This window comes from Tupaia chinensis, unplaced genomic scaffold (assembly GCF_000334495.1).
Source record: "Tupaia chinensis unplaced genomic scaffold, TupChi_1.0 Scaffold000555_1, whole genome shotgun sequence".
Taxonomy (NCBI): domain Eukaryota; kingdom Metazoa; phylum Chordata; class Mammalia; order Scandentia; family Tupaiidae; genus Tupaia; species Tupaia belangeri.
In genome coordinates, this window is record NW_006160067.1 from 717,171 (window position 1) to 732,801 (window position 15,631).

Genomic DNA, 15,631 nt, shown 5'->3' on the forward strand with positions numbered 1-15,631 from the left:
CAGACAGAGAGAGACATAGAGACAGAAAGCGAGAAATCACCCCCCAGGGGGGATGGTCATGCCACAATCCCTTCTCCTCCATTCTCCTCTCGGGATCTTGGGCACGCACGCACATGCGCCTGGCGTGAGTTTTAAGCCACCGGGTCCAGGACGGGAACCGCGGTCGACTACGTGGGAGTCCAGCGACATAGCCATTACGCTAACTGCTGGTTCCCCACATTTAAAATCCTTAACCAGGCACTAACCCATGGGAGATACTCAATAAGCGATACCTATTATTCTTAACTTTTTTCCCAATGCCCCTGAGGTCATTGTCTTTATTTGATGCCTGAGGAAACTAAAGGCAGAGAAGCTATGGATTCCCCAATTGCTAGAGAAAGAATGCCCAAAATGAGACTAACACATTTTGAACCCTCAGCAGCCTCTTCCCTGGTGGAGAGACGCAATAATAATGTTCAAGACACACAGCAGACATCACTTGGACTTCACTCTCCATATAGCAAAGAGCCTGAAATGTGTTCAGCACAGTAAGACATTTTGTTCTATAAGGGAATAGCCCATGAAGTGCACTTCATGGTGAATTTCAGCAAGACACGTGTTGAAGGGAAAAAATGCATTGTCATTTTTGGTGAAATTAGAGACGAGAGAGCATTGTTGACTCTTTCAGAAAAGCTTTACATCAACTGACGGGATATCCTGTGTGGTGTCATTCAGGGTGGTTGGTTGACATCAATGAAATGCTGATTATTTAAATTCTGTATCCTTTTTCTCAGTATGCTTTTTTTCCTTCAGATTTTTGTCTCTAGTTTACTTCTCACACCAACTAATGTAGATGTGAGAATCTATATTTGAATTGTTTTCAAGACAGCCTACAAGGGGGCAAGCAATACCATTTTTTAGGTCCTTACTACATGCTGGCTCCATGTTTGGCTCAATAATAATCCTGTTAAAGGAAATTTTGGGAAAAAGATAGAGAATAGAGTAAGACATTTGTGGGACACAGATATGGTTTATTATCTGTTGATGATGTGTATGGCATTCTCAACTGGGCTGGATTCAGGTGTGCATCATGCTGGGTAAAGTGCCTTTATAATCTAAATGATGTAGATTGATTGAATGTATTAATAATAAATAATAAATAATATAAAAATAATAATCCCGTTAGGTTTAATAAAGCAGCATATGTAAAATGTTGATTTTTTTCCCATCATTTTTAATCTAGCATTAGTTTTTTTGTTTTCTTTTTTTTGAGAGATTTTCACTGTAGGGAGCGTGCGCTCGCCAGACAGACAGAGAGAGACATAGAGACAGAAAGCGAGAAATCACCCCCCAGGGGGGATGGTCACGCCGCAATCCCTTCTCCTCCATTCTCCTCTTGGGATCTTGGGCACGCACGCACATGCGCCCGGCGTGAGTTTTAAGCCACCGGGTCCGGGACACGAACCGTGGTCGACTATGTGGGAGTCCAGCGACATAGCCATTACGCTAACTGCTGGTTCCCAATCTAGCATTAGTTTTGAGTTTACAAGTTGGATAGATAGTAACTTTCCCAATAAAGAAGTCAAATAACAGATTATATAATGGCAAGACCCCAAGTGTCTACTACTATTCAACAAAAGCACCCAAGCACATCTATGTTTCATTCTTTAACACTCTCTATCCTTTTTATCATCAACTCATAAACCACCGTAGCGTGAACCACAGTCAAATAAATCTTTATTTTTAATGGTTTTGAAAAACTATTAAGTTCATAGACTGAAGTTACAAACTATGTACCCATTCCTAGTAACTTAATACCACAAGCATCTAACTTCCAGTGTAAATCTAAGCAAGAATGTCTGGTTATTTTTAAACCCAGCTTGATAATTGAACAGATGTGTCTTCATTTTTGTTGCCATTGTTGTCTTTCAACAGTAGTGAACACGTGGAGTAACTCTGTTACTGTTTACCTGGACAATCAGGAGAAAGTGATATCACCAATCACACCTCAGTTTCATTACCTCTAAAATGAAGGCATTGAACAAGATGACCTTTCAAGATATTTTCTAGCTCTAATGTTCTTAGATTTTGCCTCTATTGAGGAAACTAAGCCTAAGATACAGAAGTTACTGGGAAATCTAAATTCATTTTGACTCTCTTGGGATCAAAGCCTAGATATGCCTCATAGGTGTATTGAAACAAATAACTTTTCTTAGTTGTAATATGACACAGCATAAAAACAAACCAACGTTTACAGTAACAGTAATGAGAAGGATAGGATTTGGGGTCAGATAGAACTAAATTAGAATCCAGACTATGTCAGGGACCAGCAGTTAGTGTAATGGCTATCACTGAACTCCCATGTAGTCGACCACGGTTCAAGTCCCAGACCCGGTGGCTTGAACTCACACTGGGTGCCTGTGCGTGTGTGCCCAAAATCCCAAGAGGAGAATGGAGGAGAAGGGATTGTGGCATGGCTATCCCCCCGGGGGGTAATTTCTCGCTTTCTATCTCTCTGTCTCTCTCTGTCTTTCTGGCAAGTGCACATGCCCTATAGCAAAAACCTCTCCAAAATAAAATAAAATAAAATAAAATTTAAAAAAAAGAATCCAGGCTATGTCATTCAGTGAACCTATGATCATTTAATCTCTCTGAACCACTGTTTCCTCATGTAGAGCTAATAATATCTCCTTTAGGGTTTAAGGGTTAAATTTGCACTGGGCATAAAGTTCATAATGCCTGGAATAAGATCCCCTTCAGGAATACTTAATTTTTTTTTAATTACAAAGGAGTTATGTTTTGTTTCAAGTTGTTTTAACTCTAACAGCATATTTCTTTCTTATTAGAAACCCCCACCACTTACTTCAATAATTATTCTGGGTGTTATGGTTTTATATGGAGACTTATAATAAAAAAAGTTGTTGGAGGACTCACTACCATCAATGGTCACAGAGGTGGCAGAGAATGGCCCCATAGAACTTGAATTTAAATTAGAAAAAGATAATATTGAAGCTGATCGTGTCTTAGAATACCTTTCCTCCAGCTTACTAAGCCTTACCATTCATTCGGCAAATCTGTAATAAGCTGCAATCCTGGTCCCGGTTTTCATAGAACATATATTCTAACAAATAGTCAAGACCATACCCCACGGGGGGTGCTTTCTCACTTTCCATCCTTTTCTCTCTGTCTCTCTGATATGCATGCATGCCCTCTGGCAAACGGAAAACAAAAATGAAAATAAAAAACTTTACCTTCCTCCAAATGACAATAGTAATGGTTGTTCACTAGATGCTTTCTATTAACCTATGCCAGACACCATGCGAGGTGCCTAAGTTAACTCATCTAAATACAACAGTTTGCATTTTATTTAATGCTTAACATGGCTCAGGCACCTTTCTGTGCACTTCTCATGCATAATGTCATATCATCACATGCCTATGAGGTAGGAGCACTAGTCCCATTTCGTAAGGCTTAGGCATAGAGAGATTATAAGTGATTTGTAGAAGACACAATTCTGATAACTTACAGATCAGGATTTAATCCCAGGAAACCCTAACACACAACCTTATTGATTTAGCAGAAAGTGAGAAAGTAGACAGAAACTCAGAATGGGTCCACGCATCATGAGAGGACAGACCCAGAGGGGATACAGAGAACATCTCGTCTGAACCCTCACTTTACAAGAAAACAAACTGAGGGCCAAAGTTGATAAAGGCCTTTCCCAATCAAGGACACAAAGCCAGGAAGTGACAAAACTAGGTCTGGTGCCCTGGTCGTCTTATCACGTACATGCAAAGCATAGTGCCCCTTGTAAGACAGATACTCTGATAGACAGAGCCACAGACCATAGAAGGAAGAGGCCTTGCTCAGTGAGATGCAGAGGGCTGAGGAAGCACAAAACCTCATGGCTTTCTCTGCTCCTTCTCTCCCAAATGAAACAGCAGCCCCAGCTGTATTACCCAAAGCCCAAATATTGCTACAGGATCCCAATATATGAATCAAGGGCACTGAAAGGGCTTTGTGTCTTGGGGGGATCAGCATTTGCCCAGGAGCATAAAAAGACAGGGCCATAACTTCTGGTGGATCTTGGGGTCCAATCAATCAAAAGCAAGCCTGTTTATACTCTTGGGGAGTAGATGCCTCTCTAGAGGTTCATATACTCCTCTTATAACTCTTCAGATTCCCTATGTGTAGAGAGAGGTTAAGAAGCTTTGCTATAATATCAGCTTTGAGAAGACCCAGAATCCACATAACCCAAGTTAAACTCTAGGGAGAAAGGCCAGGGGAATCCTTTGCTTTGTATTTGTTTTATTTTTTTGCTTTGTTATGTTTCTTCATAAGCCCTAGGCCTAGGGACTCGACCCTGGAATCACCTGCCCACTGTTGCTCCCAGCCCTGGCTCTCTCACCTCCCCACAGTTCATCCCATAGTCTTGACCAAACAAGGACCCATTGGAGTTCCCAAGATTCACCTCTGGGAAGCAGCTCTCCAGGTCTGGGACAGGAAGCTTCTGGTTACTGCATGAATGTGGCTGTGTCACTAGGAACTTGCTGCTTTCAATCTTAAGAGCCCTAATATTTTCTTCTCTGCCAATTCTAAAGGCAGTTTCAGATAGACGCTGACAAACACATATGTGTGTGTGTGTGTGTTTATATCTATGTCTTCAATAGGTCCTAAAAACTGGGAACAAAGTATTAAATTTCTACTTTTTTATTAAAGAGAAATTTTTGTTATAGGGAGCATGCGCTCACCAGAAAGACAGAAAGTGGGAAATCACCCCCCAGGGAAGATGGCCACGCCGCAGTTCCTTCTTCTCCATTCTCCTCTCGGGATCTTGGGCATGCATGCGCAGGCACCCAATGTGAGTTTTAAGCTGCCGGGTTTGGGACTTGAACTGCGGTCAACTACATGGGAGCCCAGCAACATAACCATTACACCATCTGCTGGTCCCCAAGATGTCTTTTCACACGTGACCTGACATGAAATGCCATGAACAGCTGAAAATACTTTGGGGCATTACACAAGACCCTTGAGGATGGATCCCAGAGTTTGCCACTAATTGTGTCCAAAGATCTGTAGCTTCCATGAGAAGAGGATTTTCAAAATAATGGACATTTGTATTAAGGGCTAGCTGAAAAAAAAAAATTTCATACTGACAATGATCAGTTTTCTGTTTGTTTTGTTTTGTGATTTTTAATAAGCACAAGATTCTGTATATCCAGACTGAAAAGAGACCTTTTCTGACCTTAGTGTATCTTTCAAAGCAAATATATCAACCCTTTTCAAAAATATCCCTGTTTACTTTCTTCAGTAATCCACTCAAAACTAATAATGCTATGGAAACATTTAAAAAAAAATCTAGTAAATACAAGTCAAATTGACAAAAGCCTAGGAAACAAAATTTCAGAAGGCAGCACAGAGGCTTGAAATGACATCTTCCAAAGCTCTAAACAGTGGGGGGAGGGAGAGGGAGGGGGGCCCTCTTTGTACAAGAAAACAAATTTATTTACATTAGTAAAGACTGTTAGGTTTAGGATATAGATACTCTTTGCTCTGCATTGCCTGGGGAAAAAATATTATATAAAATTTACAAGCTCTCTGGTCATGATACTACATTTTAATATCTTCTTTCCACTAACATTTGAACACTCCTCAAGTCTAGAACATTTGGTAGAATTTGGTGTGCTAACAGCTGTGGTTGAGTTCTTGTTTTGCCTACTAATGCTGTGTTATTCCATATGTTGTATATGTCAAAACTGAAGAGAATTTTTCTTTTCATCTAATAAACAAACAAACCCTTCTTCTTGAGGAGAAAGTTTTACAGCACTGGGTAGACTGAAGCTTTGTGGCTATTGTGAGGAGTTAATAGTCCACTAAAGCACACCTGTGAGACATGAATGCCAGCACATGTGTATTTACGGGGCACCTCCTCCAAGGCATTTTACTTTGTCTTAGAAAAGTGAAGGAGATGCAAGACACCTTGTATAAGGAGAAGAGAATGCATTTTGTTTCAAGAAAGCAAGATCTCACAAATCATGGGAATAAATGTAAGATATGTCTGTAAACACTACAATGAACATCGACTGTCCCATAGCCTCCAAATCTGAGCCCCTGGAAAACAGAGAAGGTGTGTGTTTGGGGGGGGGGGTTGGTACTTAGAAATTCTAAACCCAGGTTCCCATACCAACGGTATCTGAAGATCCAGATTTGGTTTCCATGGGGCACAGTCTTGCTCTACCTATACCAGCTGTGTGTTTGTGTTAAGTCATCCTCTTTAAGAAGTACGGATAATCAGAGTAGCTATTAATTACTAAGTGATACTTTATTGAAAGATGTCCATCACATTATCCTATCAATTTTTTAAAAATTATTTAATTTTATATATTTTTAAAATTTTCTATAGGGTACATGCGCTCAACAGAGAGAGAGGCAGAGAAAGAGAAAGCAAGCCATCAGGTCTAGGACACAAACCATGGTCAGTCATGTGGGAAGCTAGTACCTTAACCACCAATCTGCTAGCCCCGACATACTATTAAATATTGAAGATGACCTAAATGCCCAACAGTGGGGGTATCTGGCCCATATATGGCTTACCCATACATATTATAATTAAAATGGTGAATTTGCCTTATATATCATAATATAATTTGCCATGTATTATGCATAAACTTGTACATTATTAAGAATAAGGAAATGCATCAAAATATTAATAAGGTTTGTATCTGGGTAGAATTTTTGAAAATTTATTTTTTATTTGTCACATCTCTACAATAATCTTATGATATTTTTAAATCATAAAAAGTTATTTTATAAAATAAATTTGTTTGCTAAAGAGAAAAGAATGCTATTTACAGAAATAATCCCTTATAATGAGCAAAGCAATCCGAAGTCAGTATGACAATTTCGGTAACGCGATACTGTGCTAAAAGTCAGAGCTTATATCTTTATCTTTGCTCCACTTTTTACCAGTCCTGTTAGTTTATGTTGTTACCTGCCAACTAAATATGGCTGCTGCTTCTGGAAGTCAATAAAATGAGAGGCAGAGACTGGAGTAGGGAGTTTATTCCTATAACCAGTTAGAAAGAGATGGACACCACCATCAGACTGACTGGAAAATCACATTTTCAGTATTTATAAGACGTAAGCAGGTGCAAATCACTCACCACTATGATCAATCAGAGTCAATCACCTTCCTGAGTAATTACCCTGATTGATTTCTCCTCTGACCCTTCCTCACAAAGCTCTCCCTCCCCATGACTCAGCACTCCGTCAGATTGTTCTGCTAGAGGCCTTCTTACTTTCAAAATGGCTATGGGCCTTAAGCTGGCCTGCTTCAGTGTAACTTACTATCCTCTCTATTCCTTGCTCTGGAAAATGGAAAAAAAACTTTTAGAAAAGCTTATGAGATTCTTGTGAAGACAAAATAAAACAATTCATGAAATCTCTTTGTATAATGTTTTTCTCAAAGTAGAGGTTCAATAAATAATTAATAAATGTTCCACATTCAATTACACTGCACCACTTTAAGAGACTGGGAAGACCTCACCTCCTCCCATTCCACCACCCCCCTCCCTCGAGTATCCTGCTCCATAATTTTGTGCTGATTTAAGAAAAAAATCTCAAAATTTGAAATAAGGCAAAAAATTTATAATATTCCCTTTCAAAAATATACAGGGCTATTGTTGGACAAGCTCATATGGGGGTCAATATTTGCTCTAAAGAAAGGCAATTGTGGGGAACCAGCAGTTAGCGTAATGGCTATGTTGCTGGACTCCCACATAGTCGACCGCGGTTCGCATACCAGAACCGGTGGCTTAAACTCATGCTGGGCGCATGTGCGTGCGTGCCCAAGATCCCGAGAGGAGAATGGAGGAGAAAGGATTGCGGCGTGGCCATCCCCCCTGGGGGGTGATTTCTTGCTTTCTGTCTCTCTGTCTCTCTCTGTCTGTCTGGCGAGTGCACGCGCACTATAGTGAAAAACCTCTAAAAAAAAAAAAAAGAAAAGAAAAAAAAGAAAGGCAATTGTACCTGACTTTGTAGTTGTCTTCATTAGGACCCGAACTTGGTAAAGCTAGATATTAACTCATAGATGATGGATAAGCTGCAAATTATTTTTGTACAGTAGAGATGAAAATAATTTCTGTCTAGTACAAAATATATTCCAAAGGCTGAGATTTTATTGTCCCTCAGGACATTCATCACTTTTAGATTTAATTGTGTGACTTTACTATTATTATTTTTTTTTTTCACAATAGAGCACATTCGCTAGCTAGAGAAAGGGAAACAGAGAGGGAAAGTGAGAAATCAACCCCCAGGGGGAATGACTATACCAGAATCCCTTCTACTCCATTCTCCTCTCAGGACTTTGGGCATGCACGTGCACACGCCCAGTGTGATTTTTAAGTTGCTGGGTCTGGGACTCAAACTGTAGCTGGTGATGTGGCAGTCCAGTCCCTTAATCACCATGCCACCAACTGGCCCCAAGCCTTATTTTAATGTTGCTTTTCCTACTAACTATATATATTTTTTTCTCTCATTTTCCCCTTTGGGCAAAGTTTATCATCCTGCTGGTGCACTAATTGATGAGGTAAATGATTTGTTGATACATGCTCGGTGTATGTCTTCTTAAGAACCATGTTTCTAACTTACTGAAAATTATACTGATATTGAGCATTTTTTCACTAGGGATTCATTCCTTGTGTTAATATTCAGTTGCTTTCATTTGTAAGCATAACATAAAGTTTTATAAGTGATGAATGTAGCTGTCAAAAAAGGAGATGTTACGTGAGATCTTATGTCAGGATGCCCAGATGCCTCCTGGGGAGTTGCAACCTTCAGAATGAGAAACACAGGAAATATGTCTTGAAAGGAGGAAATGGAGGATGCTCATTACTGGTTATGTCAAAGGCACTATTCCCCCTAGTGATCTCACGGGAGACTCTTGGCCTATCAAGAGTCCTGGGGGGTGAAGGCAAAGAGGCACATACAGTGAGGGAGGCTGGGTACTAAAGGCAGTTCTAACCTATTTTAAAATCTATAGCAGAAGCTAAAAGATTGGATGCGGGGAGGACAACTAACGATACCAGAGACAGTACAGATGAGAGTAAATAAGAAGGGGTGGGTAAGAGGGAGTAGGAGGGAGAGATCAGAGAAAAAAAAAAAAAAACATTTAATAGACCCAAACATGAAAACCTATCTGTTGGTGATCATGTACATGGTGAAGTCTTTGACTCGACCTGGTGTGTACTGTACTGGTGCTGAGGACACTGTAAATATACACAGTGATTCAATGTAAATAAAAAATAAATTAAAACAAAATTTTAGCCTGCAACTAGTCATGCTTCAGATACAGAGCTTCTCGATTTATGGATGGAAGACCCACAGGGGTGCCTAAGAATTGTTCAGGTACAAGGTCAAAACGATTTTCGTAACAACACCACGATGTTATTTATATTTTCATTGTGTTGACATTTGTACTGATGATTCAAGAGCAGTGGTGAGTAAGACTACTTGCACTTTCACATGACACTAAGCTACCAATGTCATTATATTCCTCACTAAAGAAGCGGACAGAAAGCAAGCCAGTTTCCCTTGGTAATGTCCTTGATAAAGCAGTAAAATGTATTAGTCTTATTGACTCTCAACTCTTGAATAGATATATACATTTCTAAATATTCTGTGTGATAAAATGGGAGAAAGTAGGCATACAACGCTCTTGCTAAATACCAAACTTGTCTTGAAAAAAAAAAAAAAAAAAAAAAAAAACACACCAATTTAAGGAAGCTGCAAGCTGAGTTAGCTACTTTTTCTCATAGAACATCATTTTTACCTGAAAGAAGGACTGCCAGACTGTGGTCATTCAGACTTGGGGATCTGGCAGACATTTTCTGAGAAAAGATCAAAGTAAGTTACATTACTTCAAGAAACCACTAAGTGTATTTTATCTTTTGTCAATCTAAAACATCACAGCTTACAAGGAAACACTAGATTTTTTTGGTTTTTGGGGGGAGGTTTTTGCTATAGGGAGCATGCGCTCACCAGAAAGAGAGAGACAGAGAGACAGAAAGTGAGAAATCACCCCCCAGGGGGGATGGCCACACCGCAACCCCTTCCCTTCCTTTCTCTTCTCGGGATCTTGGGCACGCATGCACACACGCCTGGCATGAGTTTAAGCCACCGGGTCCAGGACTTGAACTGTGGTTGACTACATGGGAGCAGCTACATAGCCATTACATCAACTATTTGTCCCTGTATGTAAAATATTTAAAGCCAGTTATAACCTTAGTGGGATAGAAGAACATGGCAAAAGCTGACTTTAAAACTGACATTAGGCTTTAGGCAAGGAAGTCCTCACTAATCGGGAAAGTCCATTAAACTATTCCTCCCTTTTATAACTGTATATCTTGTGACCCCTCATCCTTTTCCTGAAACTCAACCAAAACTATATATTGCAATAGACCGAATGCACAGGCAGATACAGGAACCAACCTATCCACTTAAACCAGACACTAAGGAGAATGGGAGGAATTCAAAATAGTGTTACCTTTCTCATGAAATACTATTTTTTTGTTTATGAAACTATATTTCATTTTTTGGGGGGAGGGAGAGGTTTTTGTTTGTTTGTTTGTTTGCTATAGGGCATGTGCGTTCGCCAGACAGAGAGAGACAGAGAGACAGAAAGCGAGAAATCACCCCCCAGGGTGGATGGTCACGCCACAATCCCTTCTCCTCCATTCTCCTCTCTGGATCTTGGGCACGCACGCACACGCGCCTGGCGTGAGTTTTAAGCCACCGGGTCTGGGACGCGAACCGCGGTCGACTACGTGGGAGTCCAGCGACATAGCCATTACGCTAACTGCTGGTCCCTATATTTCATTTTTTTAATGACTGATGTCAATATGTAATTAGTTTACTGCATTCTAAATGAACAGATGTATAGTTAAGCTTCTTAGTTTTAATTTTTAATAGACAGTATGAATATATATCATCAACATAAGAAAATTCTTCAAAGTCTTGAACAAGTTTTAAAGGAATCAAGAATTTAGAAACTTGCAGCATTGCTGAGTTTGGAAATAATTTTGAGCATAAAAATTCTGTGAAGTTTTCACAACAGGTTGAAAAATAAGCAATGAGACTATGATTTGATGAATAATTTTTATCGTAATGAGTCAGAGAGCAGCTCATAGGAAGGCTTTCATATAAATAAATACAATGCTTATTTTAAAAAGCATTTATTCTATGAGTACCCACATGAAAGACTTTCTTTACAATACTGTTGTTATTAATTCTATTTCTGTGTGCTAATCTATGATCAAACATACAAATATACCCAGTGTTTACACAGATGTCTGAAACAGGAGGCTAAGGGGCTACATTGTCTGTTGGTTCCAAAATGGAGGCAACGTGTTCCTCAACATGGCAAAGAGGGTTTATAAATCCTATCAGGAATGCTCTTTCATTAATTGTATTTAATTTTTTCTCATATAAATTCTCATCATAGTATTCTATTTTGATGCCAGGGGAAATCATGAAATAATGAAACCATCAAAGTGATTTTATAATTTATGCTGGTGAAAGTAACATCTGATCCTCTGATCCCCTAACAACTCTGAATTTCAGGCTGGGGCCAAGGACTGGAGGTTACACGTACACGTATATCCAAAGGTCTTCTCATAAGTTGATTATCGCTCTTTGAAGCTAGTGTTCATGAATTCTTCAAAGGCCAAGAAATAATTCCTGAGAACATGAATACATTACACTGACCCATTCTGGATAACAGAGAAAAGTGAGGAAAACACAGAGGTACCCCATCTTATGGATTAACTGAAAATGTCTTTTTTAGTTGTTTAGTTTCTACAGTCAAGTCAGACAAAAGTCATAATGGTGATGATGAGAAGATGAAGAAGGTCATGGACTAGTGGAGGAAGAAAACATAAGCACATCTACTTTTCATAGGCTAGTAAAGGCATTTAAAAAAAACAAAAAGCTTAAAAAATGAAAAGAAAAATGGGGCTGGCAGGTGGCATGGTGGTTAAGGTGCTAGGCTCCCACATGGCCAACCATGATTTGAGTCCTGGACAAGGCATCTTTCTCTTTCTCTTTCTCTTTCTCTTTCTCTTTCTCTTTCTCTTTCTCTTTCTCTTTCTCTCTCTCTCTCTCATCAAATTAAAAATAACAAAATAAGTCATTTAAAAAAATTAAAAGAAACTTATCCTCTATCTCCACTATTTAATGGTTAAAAAGAGTATTTTAATAAAAAAAATGGAGAGAATCCAATCTTTTCTAAAATAAGCAGATAACTCTATACTGATCAGTGATATAGCTAGAATTTACATGTATAGTTGTATACCCAAGATATATATTGTATAAACACACACACACACACACACACACACAGATAGTACAGCACAGGGCTTGGCACTAGAATGTGTTTGACAAAATGATAACTATTACAATTAGGTTTTGTACAATTACATTTTTAGAAGAGAAAGGAGAAGCAGGTACAACACCAACAGAAGGTTGGCTCAATTTTTAAAACTATCTGCCTTTCTGGCTTTTTGCTTCATTTTATATTCCTCCACTTCAGAAAAAGTTCACAGTCACAAGAAATTTCCATGTTTCCCATGAAGTTGTCTCAATGGGCCTCTGAAAGCACGGTGAGTTTCTAAAACATTATTAAGTGACATTTGCAGGTGTGCTGTCACTACCTAAAAGACCTTGGACTTGTGTCAAAGCCAGAGCTCAGTCTGTGTTTTCTTTAGCAATACTCCCTTTCAGGAGATAACAAGTCAAGCAGAAAAACTTGCTCAGCGTTGAAATTAGCACTCGGTCCTTGGCTGAATCACAGCAGCAACCATGTCCATAAATAAGTTGATAGGAGGCATTTAATCAGAAAATAAACTTTCCATACAAGTCCTTGGCGGTACAGGAATTCACTTCAATATCCTAGCTAGAAAGTCAAAGAACTGAAATAAAGGCCTTCATTCCCCTTGCCCATATCCACGAGGGGCACCATCCATTGGCCAGGTGTCTCTGCTTCATCCAAGTGCGGAACCAGGACCAGTCTCACAATGCCTTTTTTAATTGACATCTAAGGCTTATACTCCCAGCTGACCACACAGAGGATGAATGCATTTGCTATTCCTGTTTTGAATGTTCTGTTTCAATATCTACAGCCTTCATCCATGAAGACTTTTAGTCAACAAGCTTCATTTATGGAATGACAATATGTATTTATTGAGTTTTTTATATGTGGTAAACCCTAGGTGACTGGGATATGAGGCAGTTAGGACAAATTGACTTCTAACGCTTACAGACTAGTGAGAGAAAACAAATAACTCTAAGGTAGGATACTAACTGCAGAGCAAAATATACTAAAGTTTCTCCAAGGACCAGAGGAGAGACACCAAGCCCTTGTAGGAGAGATTATTTTGGAAGGCTCCTTTAAAAGAGACAACCCTCTTCTGAGAGTAGAAGAATGAGCAGGACTTCACTGAATTTGATGGGGGTTGAGGGGAAACAAATTCTAGAGAAAGCGTAGAGCATTGGTGAGTCTATGGAGTCAAACTAGAATGAAAAATTCTGGGATGCGAAAAGCTGGCAAGTTTGGAGGAGTGGATTAGACAAAGGAGAGAGAAAGGAGGGACTGGGGTCATAGAAGCTTTGAATACTAAGCTAAAGATAATGTTAAAAACTACAAGTTCTTCCATAATTTAAAAAAAAAAAAAAAGAAGATTCAGCTGTGTCCAAGATCTTTTTTAGAGAGAGATTTTTTGCTATAGGGTATGAGACAGAGAGACAGAGAGACAGAAAGCGAGAAATCACCCCCCAGAGGGGATGGTCACGCTGCAATTCCTTCTCCTCCATTCTCCTCTAGGGATTTTGAACATGCATGCACACATACTTGGTGTGAATTTTTAGCCACTGGGTCTGGGACTCAAACTGCTGTCACCTACATGGAAGTCCAGCAATGTAACCATTACACCATCTGCTGGTCCCAAGATTTTATACCTACTAAGCAAATTTTCCAATAGGCTTAAAAAAATAGATGTTTTTTGTATATATGTACAATATATAAAATATATTGCATGAAATATATATGTAGTATATTAATATTACATGCCAATACATTTTATATATAATATACTTTTCATATTTTATATTAAATAGATATTACATGAAACATCTCTTTTTATATTCATTTATAATATACTAGTATATTTTATCAGTTTGTTTATTATAGAAGAATTTTGAATGTAATATCTTCATATGCATGTTAGAATAAAATGTGTATATATTAATATGTCACAGCACTAAATTATATAATATATATTTATAATACATATAAGCTTATATTTACATTACTACCTTAATACTGATTTATAATATAAAAAAGAAATCCCAATCCACTCCACAGGTCTGGCTATATGCCTGGACCAAGAATGAGATATGTAGATGTACATGGCCCAGGCTTAGCAGCATTTTTTACATTTTATGGAGAGCAGTGATGCTAGTGATAATTTTACACTGACACTTGATTAGAGTTCTAAGTTCTTCCTTAGTGGTTTTACACCAACTGTAAACCTTTTACAATGGGAATTTTATTCAATGCTAAAGTAATTTAGCCTATGTAGTGTAAAACTTCAAAATATATTGAGGTTCATCCTGGTAAAGGTAGTTGGTACAACTGAAGGGCAGATCTGGAAGCCATATGGCCTCCCATGGTTTGGATCCCAGGGTCAGCTTGGGCTCATGCCTGGGACCCTAGGAAGCTGGAGTGCTGGAGGGAGGGGGAATTGCATTGTGAGAGACCCTGCTAAGTGTGCTTCTCTCCCTCTGTCTTGTGTGCATGCATGCTCTATATCATAAATAAAATCTTTATATATATGTGTGTTACACATTCAAATACATACACACACACAAAAATAAATGCAGTCATAAAACCAGAAGAATATGATTTATAATTCTGGGATTGTTAGCTCTCTTTTGTCTCTCGGAGCTAGGAACCAGAGGATCTAGAAATACTTCCCTGGATAAGTCACTTAGCATTATTGAACATTGATCTTGTGTTTTTTTTTAAATGAGGCTAGTATAATGTTCTTACTAGAGCTATGGTACAGAGTAAATTATTGTGCTACTTACACATTTGGTAAGCACTTATCTCCAAGATTCCACCCATAACAGCTGCTCAGGTTAAAACCTTTACATTTGCCTTTGACTCTGTTCTCCCACCCTTCACATGCACATTCGGTGTTTACATAGATCCTGTTGCCTGTATTTTCCAAACCTGTGCATGATCTCACTTTGCCTCACCTCCACCGACCCACCCCGCGTCATGCAGCACTGCCTCTCAGCTGGGGCCTCGCAGCAGCCTTCTGCACTGGGCAGCCCAGCTGGTACTGACAGAGCAGGCTCTCCTCTATCCAGAATGCCCACAGCCTGTCAGCCTACTCAGTACCAAGCTAGAGTCCTCACACTGACCTTGGAGGCCCCACCAAATCTGGGCAACTGCTCTCTCTCTGACTTTGTCTCACTCACCCTCTCCCTCATTTCCCCCATTCTAATCACCCAGCCCTTCTTACTGTTTTTCAAACATGTCAAAATACTCTTGCCTCAGGGCTTTTCTCTTGCATGTCCTCTCGTGCTAGAAAAC